The sequence below is a fragment of the Cucumis melo genome, chromosome 8 (genome assembly GCF_025177605.1).
Source record: "Cucumis melo cultivar AY chromosome 8, USDA_Cmelo_AY_1.0, whole genome shotgun sequence".
Classification (NCBI taxonomy): domain Eukaryota; kingdom Viridiplantae; phylum Streptophyta; class Magnoliopsida; order Cucurbitales; family Cucurbitaceae; genus Cucumis; species Cucumis melo.
Window position 1 is genome coordinate 28,915,138 of NC_066864.1, and position 17,893 is coordinate 28,933,030.

The window sequence follows — 17,893 nt, forward strand, 5'->3', positions numbered from 1 at the left end:
GAACTTGTAAGCAAGGTTTGAACAATTAATAAAAAATGTGTGATCTTTTTCTTCCATTCAATACATAATAGTATGTATAAATGTATAACATTAAAGTTGGTGAATAACTACAAAGATGATGGAGATTTAATAACATGATCCTTTAGATTTAGTCAAGAGATCGTTTACTTGCACCACACGATTGTTTTGATCTGATAATTGTACATTTAAATTGTAACGACCCAACTTTCCGGACTAAGCTGAGGTCACTACTCAGTACTAAGACTCGACCACAAAACACAAAAACTCATAAAGGACCGGTTACGATTCATTTAAAAACGTTAGAAATATTACAAAAGCAGTTTCGGGCCCTAGTTTAAATCACAGTCACGAGGGTTTCAAATACAATACTGAAGTCATCAAACTCAAAATCACAAAACCAAATATTCTAACAAAATATATCAGCGGAAGCATAAAGAAAACCAGACGTGTCCATATGGCCTTCACGCATCCTTCCTGCCTCTCGTCGGTCTGCCCCTCGCTGTACCCTTACCTGAAAAGTTAAAGAAGAGAAAGGGTGAGTATAAATATACCCAGTAAGGGACCCGCTACTGCGCCCGTTAGGGAACAGCAGTTAACTTCCTATTCAGGGGTACCCTACATAACAGTCTAGTGGTTTCGTAGAACGCACATATCAGTCTCGTGATCCCGAAGGATGCACGTATCAGTCTAGTGATCCCGAGGGATGCACATATCAGTCTAGTGCTCCCGAAGGATGCACCTATCAGTCTAGTGCTCCCGAAGGATACACCTATCCGTAAGGTACACTACCTCATAGATGAAGCTAACCGTTACCCCTCAGTCGATACTAAACCGTCTACAACAGTCATACCCCAACAACATTCATATTACAATTTCGCCATAGGCTTCGCCAGTCAGATAGTATAGGTTTAAACAACTACATCCTCCGTTCTATATGCGTTTCCAATTCACACACCATTGTGATATCCCTAGATCCAGTCAACTAGTCAATCTAAATCGGACTCACCGTCCTTCCTCGACCAAACTCCATGATCAATGTCCAGACAAAACACTACCACGTACCTAACCGTAAAACTTTAAGGTCCACCGACATACAATTCCAATTCACAACGTAGCATATTAACATAACTACTATATACCGAACATCCGGCATCGGTGTCTATCCGTAAACAACTCCTTACACCCGATGGCACACAAGCTACAACTAGCGGTCACGTTACCTTTACATCAGACAAGAGCATAGCAACGATACTTAAAAGTCAAACATACATACATTTATTCAGTACAGTTACTAACGTGTAATCTCTTGTGGATTACTACGTTTCCAGGCTCGATCCGAGGTCCAGTAGTAGGAAAACCCTTACCTGATACTTGGTTATGCCCCTCGATCGAGTCCACGCTCAACAGATCCACCTAAACGAAAACACAAGGGTTTAAACGATGACACCAGTAAAAGTCACTTTTTTTTTTAAATAATTCGAAACAACAACGTCGGCTAACCCGAGTAAAGGGAGCTATTCCCAAATGAACTTGTCGTGGGACCGTGAACTTGAGCGTCAAACCCCTATTACCTTCAAGGAACGAAAGATAGGACCCAGTCTTACTCCAATATTCAAACTCGAAACGGTTATAGCAACATTGGGTAAATTACCAAAATGATCCTTACCGAAGACTCACCGTGACCCGAAGTGGAGGGAGAAAAATATGGCTTAGGTTGCTCGGCTCGGCTTGGCTCACCCTCGGCTCGGCTTGGCTCACCCTCGGCTCGGCTCGGCTCACCCTCGGCTCGGCGCGGCTCACCCTCGGCTTGGCTCGGCTCGCAGCTCAACTCGGCTCGCGGCTCAACTCGGCTCGCGACTCAACTCGGCTTGACTTGACTCGCGGCTCGACTCGCGGCTCAACTCGCGGCTCGGCTCGGTCTTCGGCTTAATTCGGCTCGTGGCGCGGCTCGTGGCGCGGCTTGTGGCGTGGCTCGGCTCGATCTCCGGTTCGGGTCAGCTTGGATTCGCAATTCGGGTCGGGTCGGCTTGAAACCGGAGCAACCACGAGCGACGGATTTCGGCGTTCGACGACCGGGATGATTCGCAGCTTGGAGGCGTTCAACGACCAGCCCTGCTTCAACGCGGCAGACGACCGAAGGAGGGGCGCACGCCGGTTGCTGGCGTCGTGAGCCCGAGAGGCGATCAGAAAAGGTCGGGGGCCGCGGCAGACGAAACGTTGAAGCTGACAAACCTCGACGACGGAGACGGAGACGCGACGGAGGAGAAGAGGCGAAGACGGCCGGCAGCTGTCGTCGGGTGAAGGACGGAGAGGGAGAAAGCACTGGAAATGGCAGTGGCGGCGCGAGGAAGAAGAAGACGAAGTGGATGAAGGGGGGGAAGAATGCGCGCTCGGCTAGGTTTTTTTTTAAAAAATAATCTTATTATATATATATATATATTAAAAATTATTCATAATAATAATATTAATATTAAATAATGATAATAATAATAATAATAATATAAAATAATATTAATATTAAATAATAATAATAAAATTAATATTAGATAATAATAATGTTATTAATTTATAATAATAATATTACTATTAAATTATAATAATAATACTAATTTTAAATAATTATAATAATATTAATATTAAATTATAATAATAAGAATAAATAATAATAATAAATAATAATAATAATAATATAATTAATATTATATTATTATTATATCAATTTACCCAAATATTAAATTTAAGGAAAATCATATCCCTAAATTTCTTTTTCTACCCTCTTCGAAGGAAACCGAGAATTTACACCAAAATTTTAAATTTCTGAAAAATTTACACAAAACGAAAAAGTTTACCTCGAAATTTTGGGGCGTTACATAAATATAGTTAGGAGATCGTTTTGACTTAAGTACATGGTGGTCTATGATCGATGTATTACACGATCATTTAGATTTGTCGCAAAATACGCAATCGTTTAGAATTTATTGTGGTATATATACACGATTGCTTAAAATTATATACACGATCTTTTATATTTTTGTACACAATCGTTTTTATATATTTATACAATTATTTTCTGAAAACTATTTAAAAAAATACAAACATTCGAAAAAGGTGATTAAAATTAAAAAGTAAAAATTTACTTGTACATCGACCTAAACAAACATTTTATTTACCAATAGAATCTATTTGTCCAAAATTCTATTACATACTGTTGTCTAAAGAGTTTCATGTTTTGCATAATTAGACAATTATGGTTTGCATTTGTTACAAGGCATTCAACAAATTTGGCACAAAAAATCCCGCCACATTTCTAAACTTTCATGGGCCGTTTGAGGCGCAACATGGATTATTATAGTATATGGTTATTATAGTCGGTGGGTTATAATGGATTGTGTATTATTATAGTTTGTCTTTGGGATGTAAGGTATTATAGTCTATGTTATTATGATATATGTTTGGGATGCAGAGTATTATAGTTCGTTTTTTCATGTTCTGTGTTTTTATGGTTTGTGTTTGAAGTGTAGAGTATTATAGTCTAATTTATAGCAATCCGTAAAATAAATACTAGTTATCTTATATTATTTTAGAAGAAGAAGAAGAACAAGTGTCGGTTCCTTCGCGAATTTGTCATCCGACCCAAAAAGGGTAAGTCCAAGCCACTCCTTCATCCACGAGCCGTAATCCTTCATTTCAAGCCACACCGATAAATGCCAAGCCAATATTGAGCCGCGTGTCCAAGCCATCTTCTTTAGCAAGGCCCGAGCCTCTATATCCTAGCCAATCCCTCATATCAAGCCATTTGCTTTTGAGCCATCTTTGAGACTTTTCTTTTGTGAGTTGTGATTAGATTTTGGGTATGCCTATCAATTATTGATTTTTGGTTTAAGAAAATTAATATTTTGGATTAAATTGAATTATGTTAAAGTTGGAATATTTTTGCGTGAAGGTTCATTTAGCTAATTTTCATTGGAAGATTTGTGTTGTAGAATTTTCTCAATCAAGGTTGACTTGGAATTCAACCTCAACTTTGGGTAAGTTGATTTGAGATCATTTGTTAAAGCTTTAGCCAACTGTTAAATTATTGAATTTAGTTATTTTTCTCCTTTACTGTTTAGGACCTATTCATTGGGAAGCTTGACCGTGACTGTTAGGAAAGATTTATTAGCTAATCTCAAGGTAAGAAATTCTCTTACCAGACCTTGGAACTGAAGTTAAGAGCTTGCATGTAATCTTTCCATTATGCATTGATATAGCTAAGATGCATAATGTGTTGATGTTGATGACTTATGTTGATGATTGTTATTTATGACTGATATTATGTTGATGATGATGATGATTGATGTTACGTTGACAATGATGCATGATATATTAATCACATGAATAAAGACGTTATGATTAATATTCATGCCATGTTTATGATGTTTATGATATGCTATACGCTATGGATGAGTATTTTGTTAACTTTGTCTATTAGGATCGTACCTATATGGGTGTCCCTCGGGATCACCACTTTTTTATGATCGTGGGATTCGACGAGACCATCAGTCTGTCATGATATGTAACTTTATGAGTGATCCGACGGGGTCACTTACACTCTGATTCTCTTAGATGTTCCTTCGGGTTCGTTGAAGACCAGTTTCTCTTAGGTGTTTCTTTGGTTCACCGAAGATCAGTTTCTCCTAGGTGTTCTTTCAAGTTCACCGAAGACTAGATGTGTTCTTTTGGGATCACTAGATTGTGTGTGTTTGGGAGCACACCAGTTTTGGGGTACTTCCTTACAGAAACCTAATGGAAAGTTAACAGACACCTAGCGAGACTAGTAGTGGGCTCCTTACTGAGTATATTATTATACTTACTCTTTTTATATTTAATTTTTCAGGCAGAGGTAGAGGTAGAGGTAGAAGAAAGCTGGCGAATGACAAGAAGTGACTACGACTTGCCATAGGGAAACTTTTTGTTGCTTCCACTTTTACTTTTACAGTTTTGATTTTTAGTATTTTGTATTATTGCATTTATCAAACTCATGAGTTATTTTTATGATTATTTTTCTTTAAAAATTAGTTAGATCTTGAACTAGGATTTTATTTTCTAGTTTTTATTTCTACATACTTTTATTTATGATTTATAAATGAGTGTGCGAAGTTTTGAATGAAAGTTTAGCGTTCTCTTCCATTCTGATAAGAAAATCTTTATTTATTTTAGTAGTAATGACTTCAGCTTAGTATAAAGAGTTGGGTTGTTATAATTTTTTTTTGTCATACATATATTTAAGTATGTGAAATATCATTTTTGGAAACATAGTTCAAACTATTACTTCCACCAATTTATACAAATTAGTTTATTACTACTTAGGATGCATGTGTTATAAATTTTTTTATTATAACATCTTTTATAAAAGTTGATATATGATTTTAAATCTTGTTAATTAGGTTGTTCATTTAATAAATTTAATTATAATCTCTACATATGACTATTAAATTATTTTACAAGTAGATAAAATCATTTTCGCATTTGTTCTAATATTTTAAAAGTGTACAAATGTGGCTAACCAAATTTAAATATATAATGCTAAAAACAAAAATTAGAGAACAAGTTAACAAAATTTAAATCAAAATCAAACCATAACAAATATGTAGAGAAAAAGAAAGTAATATCGATTAGTATCGAAAAATAGTCTAAATCACGGGTTTGTCAAACATTATCTTTCAGGAGGATGTTCCAATACTCCAATTTCTGGTCCATTAGAATGAACAAGAGTCCCTCTATATCGTCCACACTGTGGAATATTATTCAGATAAGCTTTACTCTCTGTCGGCTATGCAATTAAGGGATATCTCGCAGTTGGTTCACAACTTCTACACACAGTTTGACCTATGTTGCACGCTTTTCTTTTGGGTCATTCTGCAATTGCCTTTAACTGGTCATTTGCAAATTCCATTGCATTCCTGAACACCTCCATCGTTTTAGAATGGTGTTCACCTTGTTTTCCCTTGGTTCCACTCAAAGCACTACTTCTTTAAGTGGTTTGACCTGTACGTGTTCCTAGCATCTCATCTGGTGACATGTCCACTCCTTGACTAGAAATCATAGAGACGTTTACATCATGTGAATCACCGAGGATAACACTTTCATTAAAGTGCTTTGGTACATTAGACTCGATGTCAACAAAGGTCTCCAAACGTGCTCTCGTAGCTTGATCTTTATTGAAGACATAGGCCAGATCATCATACTATGGGTTGTTGAAGCTCTCTTCTTGCATAAAAAAATTACCTTTACCTAGGCATCAAATATCTCTCATTCTATGGTGGTGCATTGAAACTCTTTGTCCTAGCCAAATCCACTGCATGATGGTCCTCTCATTTATGCAATAGCTTGGTATGTTTTTTTTTCTTCAGGGATTTCACTCGACAATATATAGTTAGTGATCCTTGGATATTACAACTGGATAACTTCTCCATCATCATACAATATTAAACATAATTAAATTATGATGTAGATGTTCAAAATATAGCGAACAAAATGATAAAAAGATATAAAAGAAGTATTACAAAGGAAGGCATTTTTTACGACATATGATAAATTAAATATGTGTTATTCCAAATGATTAAATAAGCAAGAAGGCACTACTAGTTAGGTAATTCCTGTTTAGTAAACATCTTATTTGTCAATTCATCCCTCCATTGACTTCATTAATTTGAACTCTCAATGTAATGAATCTTGTCCCCCCAATTGGCGTAGCTTGAATCATCCTCATCCATATCGTTGATCATTTCATTGTTCTTCATCTCACTATTGATAAGATTGTGTAGAAGACAACATGCCATGATGGTTAGACATTGGATTTGCATTAGGTAGTATAACTTTTCTATTGCCTAACATTTACACATCGAGGAAGGTAGAAGATTTAAATAATAGTTTCATTTTCCCTGATGCAATGTATAAAAACGTCGAGACTAGCTTTAATAGTTCGACGTCTATTTATATGGCATCAAGAAAAATGAAATTATTATTTAATTGCCTCACCTTCCTCGACGACATGCACGAGGACATCGCCAAAATGGAATTCGATCGTGGCGTGATCCTCCATAACGTTGGAAGAAAGGAAGCAATTAAATAATATATCCTGTTTTCTCTTATGTTTGTTGCATAACATCGGGAATATGAACTAGTAGTCCCGACGTCATTAGTAATACGTCAGCCATAGGGGGTTTTATTCCTGACACATTATTAATGACGGCGGAAACATGGATTTTGCTCGACGTTTTCGTGATGCGTCGGAAGTTCCCCTATAAAACACCGTTTTAGATTTGTAAATCACAAAACTGAAAGAGATCAAGAAAGAAATTAGAGAGATTGAGGGAAACCGAGAAGAAAAGAAGAGAAGTTTACCACTCATCGTTATAAGAATTAATTATAGATTGAAATTGAGATTGTGATTGAATTTGAAATTGTTATATTAATTGAATTGGGGGTGGATTGAATTAGAAAATTGAGGAGGGTTGTATGTACAATTAAAGGGGAAGGGGGTTGTATTGAAAATTAGGGGAGGGGGGGAGGTATTGTATTGAATTTGAGGAAAGAGGTCGATCATCGCGCGACGCTTATGACCGCCCGTCTCCATGATCGTGCTGGTTCTCTGTTGTGCGTCATTTGTCTTCTGTCGCATCGACTCATGTAGCAGCCGTCGACGAAGCCTCGTCGTTCACAGATCGTTGGTTTCGCAAGCGCTTGAGTTGAGTTCATCCAAGCCGTCTTCAACCACGAATTTTGAGCCATGTGTGCCTTAGCCGAGCTGCTAACCTTCACAAGCAGCGAACTCCGAGCCGTCTCACGCTAGCCGATCATCTGCGTCAAGTCGAGCCGTTCCAAGCAGCCCGTCTGAGCCATCCTCAGCGCTCGAGCCATATGCGAGCCGCCCTATCTTCTAAGTCGAGCCGCCTAGCCGATTCCCCTTCTAACCAAGCCATTTTGAGCCGCCAAGCTTCTTTTTTGCTCTTTTTCACCTATTTTTGATAAGTTTGATTAGGTTTTGGTTAATGCCCAACAAAGATTAATTTTTTTTTTAATTTTGGATTATTTTGGTTAGATTTTAACTAGAAGCTTGAGTTGTGAAATTTTTCCAACTAAGGGTAATTTGGAGTCAACCTCAACTTTGGGTAAGTTGAATTAAATGGATTTTTGGTCTTTAAGCAACCATTAAATTTATTATCTTAGTATTTTATGCTTACTATTTAGGATTTTTCTTGGGAAACATGGTTATTACTATTAGAACTTGATTAAGCTAATCTCCAGGTAAGAGATTCTACTACTAGACCTTCGAACTGAAGTTAAGAGCTTGCATGTAATTTTCCATTATGCATTGATGTAGCTAAGATGCATAATGTGTTGATGTTGATGATTGATGAAGATAACTGATATTATGTTTATGACTGGTAGTATGTTAATGATGATATTTGATGTTGATATTTATGCATGAAATATTAATCTCACGATTAAGAATTCTATGATTAATATTCATACCATGCATATGATGTTCTGTTATGCTACATGCTATAGATAGGATGTACTGTTAGCTTTATTTATTAGAGTTGTAGCCACATGGTTGTCCCTCGGGAATCAACACCTTTTTATGGTTGTGTAGCTCAACGGTATCACCAGTCTAATATGAGATGATATGTATAAGAGTGATCTAACGGGATCACTCACAACTCGATTGTCTTAGTGTTTCTTTCGAGTTAACTAAAGACCAGTTTTGTCCTAGGTGTTCCTTGTGTTCACCGAAGACCAGTTTTGCCCTAGGTGTTCCTTTGGGTTCATCGAAGACCAAAGATGTTTTTACGAGATCAAAGATTGTGCATGTTTGGGAACATGCCAGTTTAGGGGTACTACTTTACAGGACTCTAATAGGAAGTTAAGAGATATCTAGCGGGACTAGTAGTAGGTCCTTTACTGAGTATATTTTATACTCACTCTTTAATGTTTAATTTTTTCAGGCAAGGGTAGGGGTAAGGGTAGAGGAAAACTAGTGAATGACAAGAAATAAACATGGTATGCCATAGGGAAACATTTTACTTCCGCCTTTATGTTATTAGTTTTGATTTCAGTATTTATGCATTTTCATTTTCTCTTTTAAAACTAGATAAGACTCAAGCTAGGATTTTACTTTTGAGATTTATTTGTACTTACATTTGTTTATTTATGATTTTAATAAGTATTTGAGGTTTTGATTATGAGCTTTTGTTTTATTTTCCATTTTGATTTAAGAAGTTTTATTTTTCTTTAAGTAGTACTGATCTCAGCTTAGTATAAAGAGTTGAGTCGTTACACTTGGTATCAGAGCCTAAGTTTTTAGGTTTTGCAGACTGACTTACGATGTAGTTTTTGTTTTTGTTTACCCCTATGGCTAATACGATCCTTTATAATGCGCTAGGTATGTTTTTTGATTTATGATGATGTTATGTTTATAACCTTGTCTGAATTAAACTAGATAAAGTATGAATATTATGTTTATATTGTGAAAAGCTTCTGCTGGTGGAATTTAGGAAAAATGCCGCCACATAAAGGTGCACGTAGAGGTGGTAGGGGAGGCAGAGGAGCTGGACGTACCTAGAGTGAAGAACAACCTGCTGCACAAGCCGCCAACCCTACAACATTTGTCACTCAAGTAGACTTCGCTGCTATGGAGCATACGTACCAAGATATGCAAAGAGATGCATTGGTACCATTTCATGTGGCCCAACAGACCCAGCCAGCACCTGCTCAGACCTTTGTGGAACCCCAGAACGTGCCAGACCACCTGTCAGTAGAGGCTAAACATTTGAGAGGCTGTAGGAAGTACAATCTTAAGACATTTGATGGGTCCATAGATGATCCCACCAAGTCCTAGATGTGGTTGGCTTCTATAGAGACCATATTTCGATAGATGAAGTGTCCTAATGACTAGAAATTTTAATGTGCAGTGTTCTTTTTGACAAATAGAGGCACCGCCTGGTGGAAGACTGCTGAGAGAATGTTAGGTGGTGATGTCAACCAGATAACTTGGGAGCAGTTCAAGGAGAGCTTTTATGCAAAATTCTTCTCTGCCAGCTTAACGTATGCTAAGCAGCAAGAGTTTTTGAACCTGGAGCAAGGCGATATAATTGTGGAGCAGTACGATACAAAGTTTGATATGTTGTCCTTCTTTGCTCCAAATGTAGTGAGGAATGACGTTGCTAGGACCGACAAGTTTGTTAGCAATCTCCAACTAGATCTCCAGGGTTTCGTTTGAGCTTTCAGGTCAACCACCCATGCTGATGCACTGCACCTAGCAGTGGATATGGGTCTACACGAGAGAGTTGATCCATCGAAAGCTGCGAGAAGAGGGTCAACCCCAGGTCGGAAGAGGAAGGCTGAGTTGCAGCCTACTATAGTGCCATAAAGGAATCTGAGGTCAGGTGGTGTTTTTCAGAGACATTGTCAGGAGATTGCTGCAGCAGGAAAGACCTTGAGAGAACTTCCTGCCTGTCATAGTTGTGGGAGATCCTATGAAGGATGTACTTAGTAGGAAGTGGAGTTTGTTATAAGTGTGAGCAACCGGGGCATACAGCTAACTTCTATCATCATAAACTATTTGAGACTACCTCAAACCAGACATCCACTTCCCAATAGGGGAGAGTATTTGCCACTACTGGTCAGGAGGTTGAGCAAACTGGTACTGTGGTGACAAGTACACTTCCAATCTTGGGGCACTTCGCATTTGTGTTGTTTGACTCTAGGTCTTCTCATTCTTTTATATCCTCAGTATTTGTCCAGCATATGTGTTTAAATGTAGAACCATTGGGTAGTATACTATATGTTTCTACTCCATCTGGAGAAGTTATGTTGTTCAAAGAAAAGATAAAAGTATGTCAAGTAGAGATAGCAAACCATTTGTTAGATGTAATTTTGCTAGTTTTAGACATGCGAGATTTTGATGTAATTCTAAGCATGGATTGGCTATCTGCTAACCATGCAAGTATAGACAGTTCCCGCAACAAGGTAGTTTTTAACCCTCATTCAGTGGCTAGTTTTAAGTTTAAGGGGGTAGGGACTGCGGTCCTACCCAAAGTTATCTCAACTATGAAAGCCAGTAAGCTACTCAACCAGGGTACTTGGAGTATTTTGGCTAGTGTAGTATACACTAGGGAGCCTGAAATTTCCTTGTCATCGAAACCTGTGGTGAGAGAATATCTCGACACTTTCCCTGATGAGCTTTCAGGACTTCTACCTCTTAGGAAAATTGATTTTGCTATTAAGCTAGAGCCGGGCACTATCCTATATTTAGAGTTCCTTATAGAATGGCCCGAACAAAGCTGAAAGAGCTGAAGGTCCAGTTGCACGAGTTGTTAGACAAGGGTTTTATTCGACTTAGTGTGTCACCTTGGGGGCACCAATACTGTTTGTGAAGAAGAAAGATGGATCGATGCACATTTTCATTAATTACAGAGAGCTGAATAAGGTGACAGTCAAGAACTGCTATCCATTACCCAGAATTGATGATTTATTTGATCAGTTACAAGAAGCCATTGTTTTTTCTAAGATTGATTTACGTTAAGGCTATCACCAGTTGAGAATTAGAGACAGTGATATTTCTAAGACTGCTTTTCGTTTCAGATATGGGCATTACGAATTCATAGTAATGTCCTTTGGCTTGACCAATGCTCATGCTGTATTTATTGATCTGATGAATAGGGTGTTTAAGGATTTCTTAGACACTTTTATTATAGTTTTTATTGATGACATCTTGGTTTATTTCAAGACAGAGGCTGAGCATGAGGAGTATTTGCATCAGGTTTTGAAGTCTCTTCGAGCCAATAAGCTATATGCTAAGTTTTTTAAATGTGAGTTCTAGCTTAAGAAGGTGTCTTTTCTTGGCCATGTAGAATTTAGTGAGGGGGTCTCTATAGACCTAGCAAAGATTTAAGCTGTTATCAGTTGGCCTCGACATTCTATAGTCAGTCAATTTCGTAGTTTTCAGGATTTACCAGGTTATTACAGAAGGTTCGTAAAATATTTCTCTTGTATAGCTAGTCCTCTGACTCAGTTGACCAGGAAGAGGTCTCATTTTGTTTGAAGCCCAACATGTGAGAGTAGTTTCGAGGAGCTTAAGTAGAAGCTTGTAACTACACTAGTCCTTATAGTGCCAGATGGATCTAGAAGTTTTGTAATCTACAATGATACCTTTAAGAAAGGACTGAGTTGTGTTTTGATGCAACAAGGTAAGGTGGTTGCTTATGCCTCTCGTCAGTTGAAGAGTCTTGAGTAGAACTACTCTACTCATGATTTAGAGTTGGCAACGATGGTTTTTACAATGAAGATATGTAGATATTACTTGTATGGTTAGAAGATACAAATCTTTACTAATCATAAGAGCCTGAAATACTTCTTCACACAGAAGTAGTTAAACATGAGACAGAGAAAATGGCTTGAGTTAGTAAAGTACTATGACTACGAGATTCTATATCACCCAGGTAAGGCGAATGTGGTAGCAGCTGCTGCGCTTAGTAGGAAGGTGTCACATTTAGCAGCACTTATTACTAAGTAGGCCAATTGCTTAGAGACTTTGAGAGAGCTAAGATTTTAGTTTCAGTAGAGGAAGTTACCTCATAGTTGGCTCAATTGTCAGTGCAGTCGACTTTGAGATAGAGGATTATTGTTGCGCAGCTAAATGATCCATATTTGGTTGAGAAGCGGCGCCTAGCAGAAGCAGGACAAGATGAGGAATTCTCCATATCCCTTGATGATGGACTTATGTTTAAGAGGTGTTTGTGCATGTTAGTAGATAGTGCAGTTAAGACAGAGCTTGTGACTGAGGCTCATAGTTCTCCATTTTCTATGCATCCTAGCAGTATAAAGATGTACCAGGACTTGAAGCATGTTTGTTAGTGGAGAAATATGAAAAGAGAAGTAGCAGACTTCGTCAGTAGATGTTTGGTGTGCCAGTATGTAAAGGCACAAAGATAAAGGCCAGTAGGTTTGTTACAACCCTTGAGTGTGCCAGGGTAGAAATGGATGTGTCTATGGACTTCATTACAGGACTGCCTAGACCCCTGAAGGGTTATACGATATTTAGGTAGTTCTTGACAAGCTTACGAAGTCAGCTTATTTCATTACAGGGAAATTCACTTATACTACTAGTAAGTAGGGACAATTATATATGATGGAGATAGTAAGACTACATGGAGTGCCTGTATCTATCATTTTTGATAGAGACGCTCGTTTCACTTCAAAGTTCTAGAAGGGACTTCAGATTGCCGTGGGCACGAGGCTAGATTTTAACACAACCTTTCACACTCAGTCCAATAGTCAAACAGAACGTTTGAACCAGATTTTGGAAGATATGCTACGAGCCTGTGTGCTGGAGTTTTCAGGGAGTTGGGATTCTTGTTTGCACTTGATGGAGTTCGCTTATAATAACAGTTATCAAGCTACCATTGGCGTGGCATCGTTTGAAGCTCTTTATGGTAGGTGTTGTAGGTCTTCTGTATGTTGAGGTGAGGTTGGTGAGCAGAGAATGTTAGGCCTTGAGTTAGTTCAGACCACCAATGCAGCCATACAGAAGATTAGAGCTCTTAAGTTGACAGCGCAGAGTAGATAGAAGAGTTACGCTGATGAACGACGTAAGGATCTCGAGTTTGAGGTGGGAGACATGGTTTTTCTGAAGGTAGCACCTGTGAAGAGTGTTTTGAGCTTCGAGAAGAAGGTCAAGCTAAGTCCACGTTTTGTAGGGCCATTTGAGATACTTGAACGAATTGGCCTCGTAGCTATCGTTTATCGTTGCCTCCATCGTTTTTTACAGTCCATGATGTATTCTATGTCTCTATGTTGAGGAAGTTTGTAACAGATCCGATGCATGTAGTTGACTTTGAACCATTGCAAATTAATGAGAACTCGAGCTATGAGGAGCAACCGATTGAGATTTTGGCAAGAGAGGTCAAGATGCATCGCAATAAAGGAATTGCATCGGTCAAAGTTCTTTGGCGAAACCATGAAGCTGAAGAGGCCACATGGGAGAGAGAAGTTGACATGAGAGCCCAGTACCTCGAGCTATTCGAGGATTAGAACTTTCAGGAATGAAAGTTTCTCAAAGGAGGGAAGATTGTAACGCCCCAAATTAAGATAATCTTCTTCTTAATTATCTTACGTTTAATTTTGACAATTGTTGAAATTAGTTCAGGTGTTATTTGATTTAACTGTTGAAATCGTTGATTTGTAGAAATTAGAATTTATTAGATATTTTGGGAAAATATCTAATTAATTGAAATTTGGAATTTATGATTGAAATTTGTTGTTTTAAGTAGTTTGTGCTTGGGGGAAATTGTGTCAACAAATTATGATTAATTGTATATGTGATTATATAATTAATAGAATTTGAAGTTAAAATAATTATATTATGAATATAGTATAATTATTGAAGGATATATATTGTTTTGAAAAGATAAAAAGAAGATTTAGTGGGAGGAGTTATTGAAGAGAAAGAAAATTTGCGTTAAAATAGGAATTTTATGGGTTTTAAATGAAAAGAGAGGATATGAGATTTTATTGGAGATTAGAATAAAGAGGAATAAAAGAAAAGGTAATAATAATTATATTATTATTTTTCTTTAAAGAGAGTCTGGGGATGTGCATGGGAACTATTCATCTTCCCCTTCCGAGAAACTCTAAGTTCACCTCCAACAAAACCCTAGTTGTTGTCGCCGTTCACCTCTGCCACACGCCGTCCATTTTCGCCTTCTATATCTTTGTCCAAACCATCCAATCGAGTCTTCTCTGTCGACCGCCGCATGTTAGCTATTCGTTCGTCAATCGTCTCGTCATACTTCCGTTTCCTCGTTAGTAGTCGTTTTTCGTCGTTTCTCGTCGTCGACCTCCACAAGCCACAGGTCGATCGTTGCGCGACGCTCACGACCGCCTGTCCCCATTTTCATTTCGTCTGCTCCATTGTCTATTGATCGTGTCGGTTCTCCGTTGTGCATCATTCGTCTTTAGTCGCGTCGTCCTGTCCAGCAGCCGTTGACGAAGTCTCATCGGTCGCCGATCGTCGGTTTCGCAAACGCCCAAGTCGAGTTCACCTGAGCCATCATCAGCTACAAATTTCTAGTCGCATGTGCCTTAGCCGAGCGACCCGAGCCACGAACTTTGAGCCGTCTCACGCTAGTAAACCGTCTGCATCAAGCCGAGCCACTCCTTCCAAGCCGCACGTCCAAGTCGTCCTCAGCACCCGAGCCATATGCGAGCCGTCCTGTTTTCCAAGTCGAGCCGACTAGCCGATTCCCCCTCTAGCCAAGCAATTTTGAGCCACCAAGCTTTTTTTTGGCCATTTTTCACCTATTTTTGGTAAGTTTGATTGGGTTTTGGTTAATGTCCAACAAAAATTAATTTTGACCCTAAATAATTTAATTTTGGATTATTTTGGTTAGATTTTCACTGGAAGTTTGAGCTGTGGAATTTTTCAACCAAGGGTAATTTGAATTCGACCTCAACTTTGGATAAGTTGAACTAAATGGATTTTGGGTCTTTAAGTAACCTTTAAATTTATCATCTTAGTATTTTACCCTTACTGTTTAGGATTTTTCTTGAGAAGCTTGGTTATTGCTGTTAGAACTTGGTTAAGCTAATCTCCAGGTAAGAGATTCTACTACAAGACCTTCAAACCGAAATTAAGAGCTTGCATGTAATTTTCAATTATGCATAGATGTAGCTAAGATGCATAATATGTTGATGTTGATGATTGATGATTGATGATGATGACTGATATTATGTTTATGTCGTGTAGTATATTGATGATGATATTTTATGATGATGATATTTATGCATGAAATATTAATTTCATGATTAAGAATGCTATTATTGATATTCATGCCATGCATATGATGTTATGTTATGCTACATGCTATGCATAGGGTGTACTGTTAGCTTTATCTATTAGAGTCGTATCCACATGGATGTCCCTCGGGATCACCACCTTTTTATGATTGTGTAGCTTAACGGGATCACAAGTCCAATATGAGATGATATGTATATGAGTGATCCACAGGATCACTCACAGTCCGATCGTCTTAGTATTTCTTTTGAGTTCATTAATGACCAGTTTTGTCCTAGATGTTCTTTGGGGTTCACCGAAGACCAGAGATGTTCCTAGAGGATCATAGATTGCATGTGTTCGGGAACATGCCAATTTAGGGGTACTACTTTACTGGACTCTAATAGGAAGTTAACAAACACCTAGCGGGACTAGTAGTAGGTCCCTTACTGAGTATATTTTATACTCACTCTTTAATGTTTAATTTTTTCAGGTAGGGGTAGAGGTAGGGATCGAGGAAAGTTGGCGAATGACAAGAAGTGACCATGACGTGCCATAGGGAAACATTTTGCTTTCGCCTTTATGTTATTAGTTTTGATTTCAGTATTTATGCATTTTCATTTTTACTCTTTTAAAACTAGATAGGACCCGAGCTAGGATTTTATTTTTTAGATTTATTTCTACTTACATTTGTTTATTTATGATTTTAATGAGTATTTGAGGTTTTGATTATGAGCATTTGTTTTGTTTTCCATTTTGATTTAAGAAGTTTTATTTTCGTTTAAGTAGTAATGATCTTAGCTTAGTATAAAAAAATGGGTTGTTGCATAATAATTTCAATATTGGAGGGCTAAGGGCTGTAATTGTTTTAAAATTTCTGTAATTTGTGGTTGAAATTTATTTTGGCTATCTTGCAGTTATCGTAGCCTTTAGTTGAAACTTAATTGTTGTTTATTTCTTAGTAGTTTCGTTGTTGGAACTATTATGTAGCTTGTAAAGATTGAAGTAATTTGTGGTTGATTTTTTATGGCTATCTTGCAGTTATGGTAGCCTCTTTATTGCAAAATTAGTTTTGAACTTATTAGTAATTTTGGGGGTTCGAAGTGTTACGTAGCTTGTAAAGTATGTTGGAAGGGGTAGGTAGGTTGTAAAGATTGAAGTTATTTGTGGTTAGTTCGTTCTGGCTATCCTGCAGCTATGGTAGCTTATGTAGTTTAAACTTAGCTCTAGTGAAAAATTTGGGAGATTGGGCATAGCTTATTCATGAGAGTAAGTTTAATGTTTGAGAGGAGGAATATATGACTAACCAAACCTATTTATTTTTTAGGTCTTTAACGATGGAAAAGAGTTGGATGAAACTTAAGAATAAGTTCTCGGTTGAGTATAGAGAGGGAGTGACCCAATTTTTAGAGGTTGCCAAGTTTCACGTCAATGATTACAGACGAATAAGGTGTCCATGCAAGAGATGTACGAACTCAAATTGGGACTTATTAGAGGGTGTGGAGCGACATCTATTAACAATTAGAATATCCCCTCGTATATATAATGGGTGTCATGGAGAGCCAATGAACTTGCATAAAGGTATAAAAAGCTTTGATGAAGGAACTAGTAGTAACCATTTTAATGAAGGAACTAGTAATAACCATTTTCATGAAGAAGATGAAATGTTTGGTATGCTGAATGATTTACAAGCTCTGGTTGAACACGAGGAGGAAATGGAGGAAGGTTTGGAGAATGAGATGTCGTTTAATATTAGGGTAGATATAGAACAAGAGACAACAAACATATTTCAGGACTTAATGAATGAAGCACGTAATGAGCTATACCTCAGTTGTGCATAATTTTCCTTCCGGAATTTTTTGGTTAAGTTGATCCATGTCAAGGTTCTCAACGATTGGAGTAACAAGTCTTTCAACATGTTATTAGAATTGCTAAGAGCAACCTTTCCAATAGTACTACTATCCCTAGTTCATTCTACAAAGCCAAACAAAAACTGCGTGACTCTGGCTTGAGATACAAGACTATTCATGCATGTAAGTACGACTATGTATTGTA

General features: G+C 37.7%; 1 long non-coding RNA gene across 1 annotated transcript; it reads right to left on the reverse strand.

The window, feature by feature from the left end:
* Positions 1-501: 501 nt before the first annotated feature.
* LOC127150454 (uncharacterized) lies at positions 502-1,715 on the reverse strand. The gene is made up of 4 exons (XR_007822770.1): positions 1,688-1,715; positions 1,522-1,592; positions 1,386-1,434; positions 502-532 (listed from the first exon to the last, which is right to left on the reverse strand). It is a non-coding gene; the product is annotated as an uncharacterized LOC127150454 (long non-coding RNA).
* Between the last annotated feature and the right edge of the window lie 16,178 nt (positions 1,716-17,893).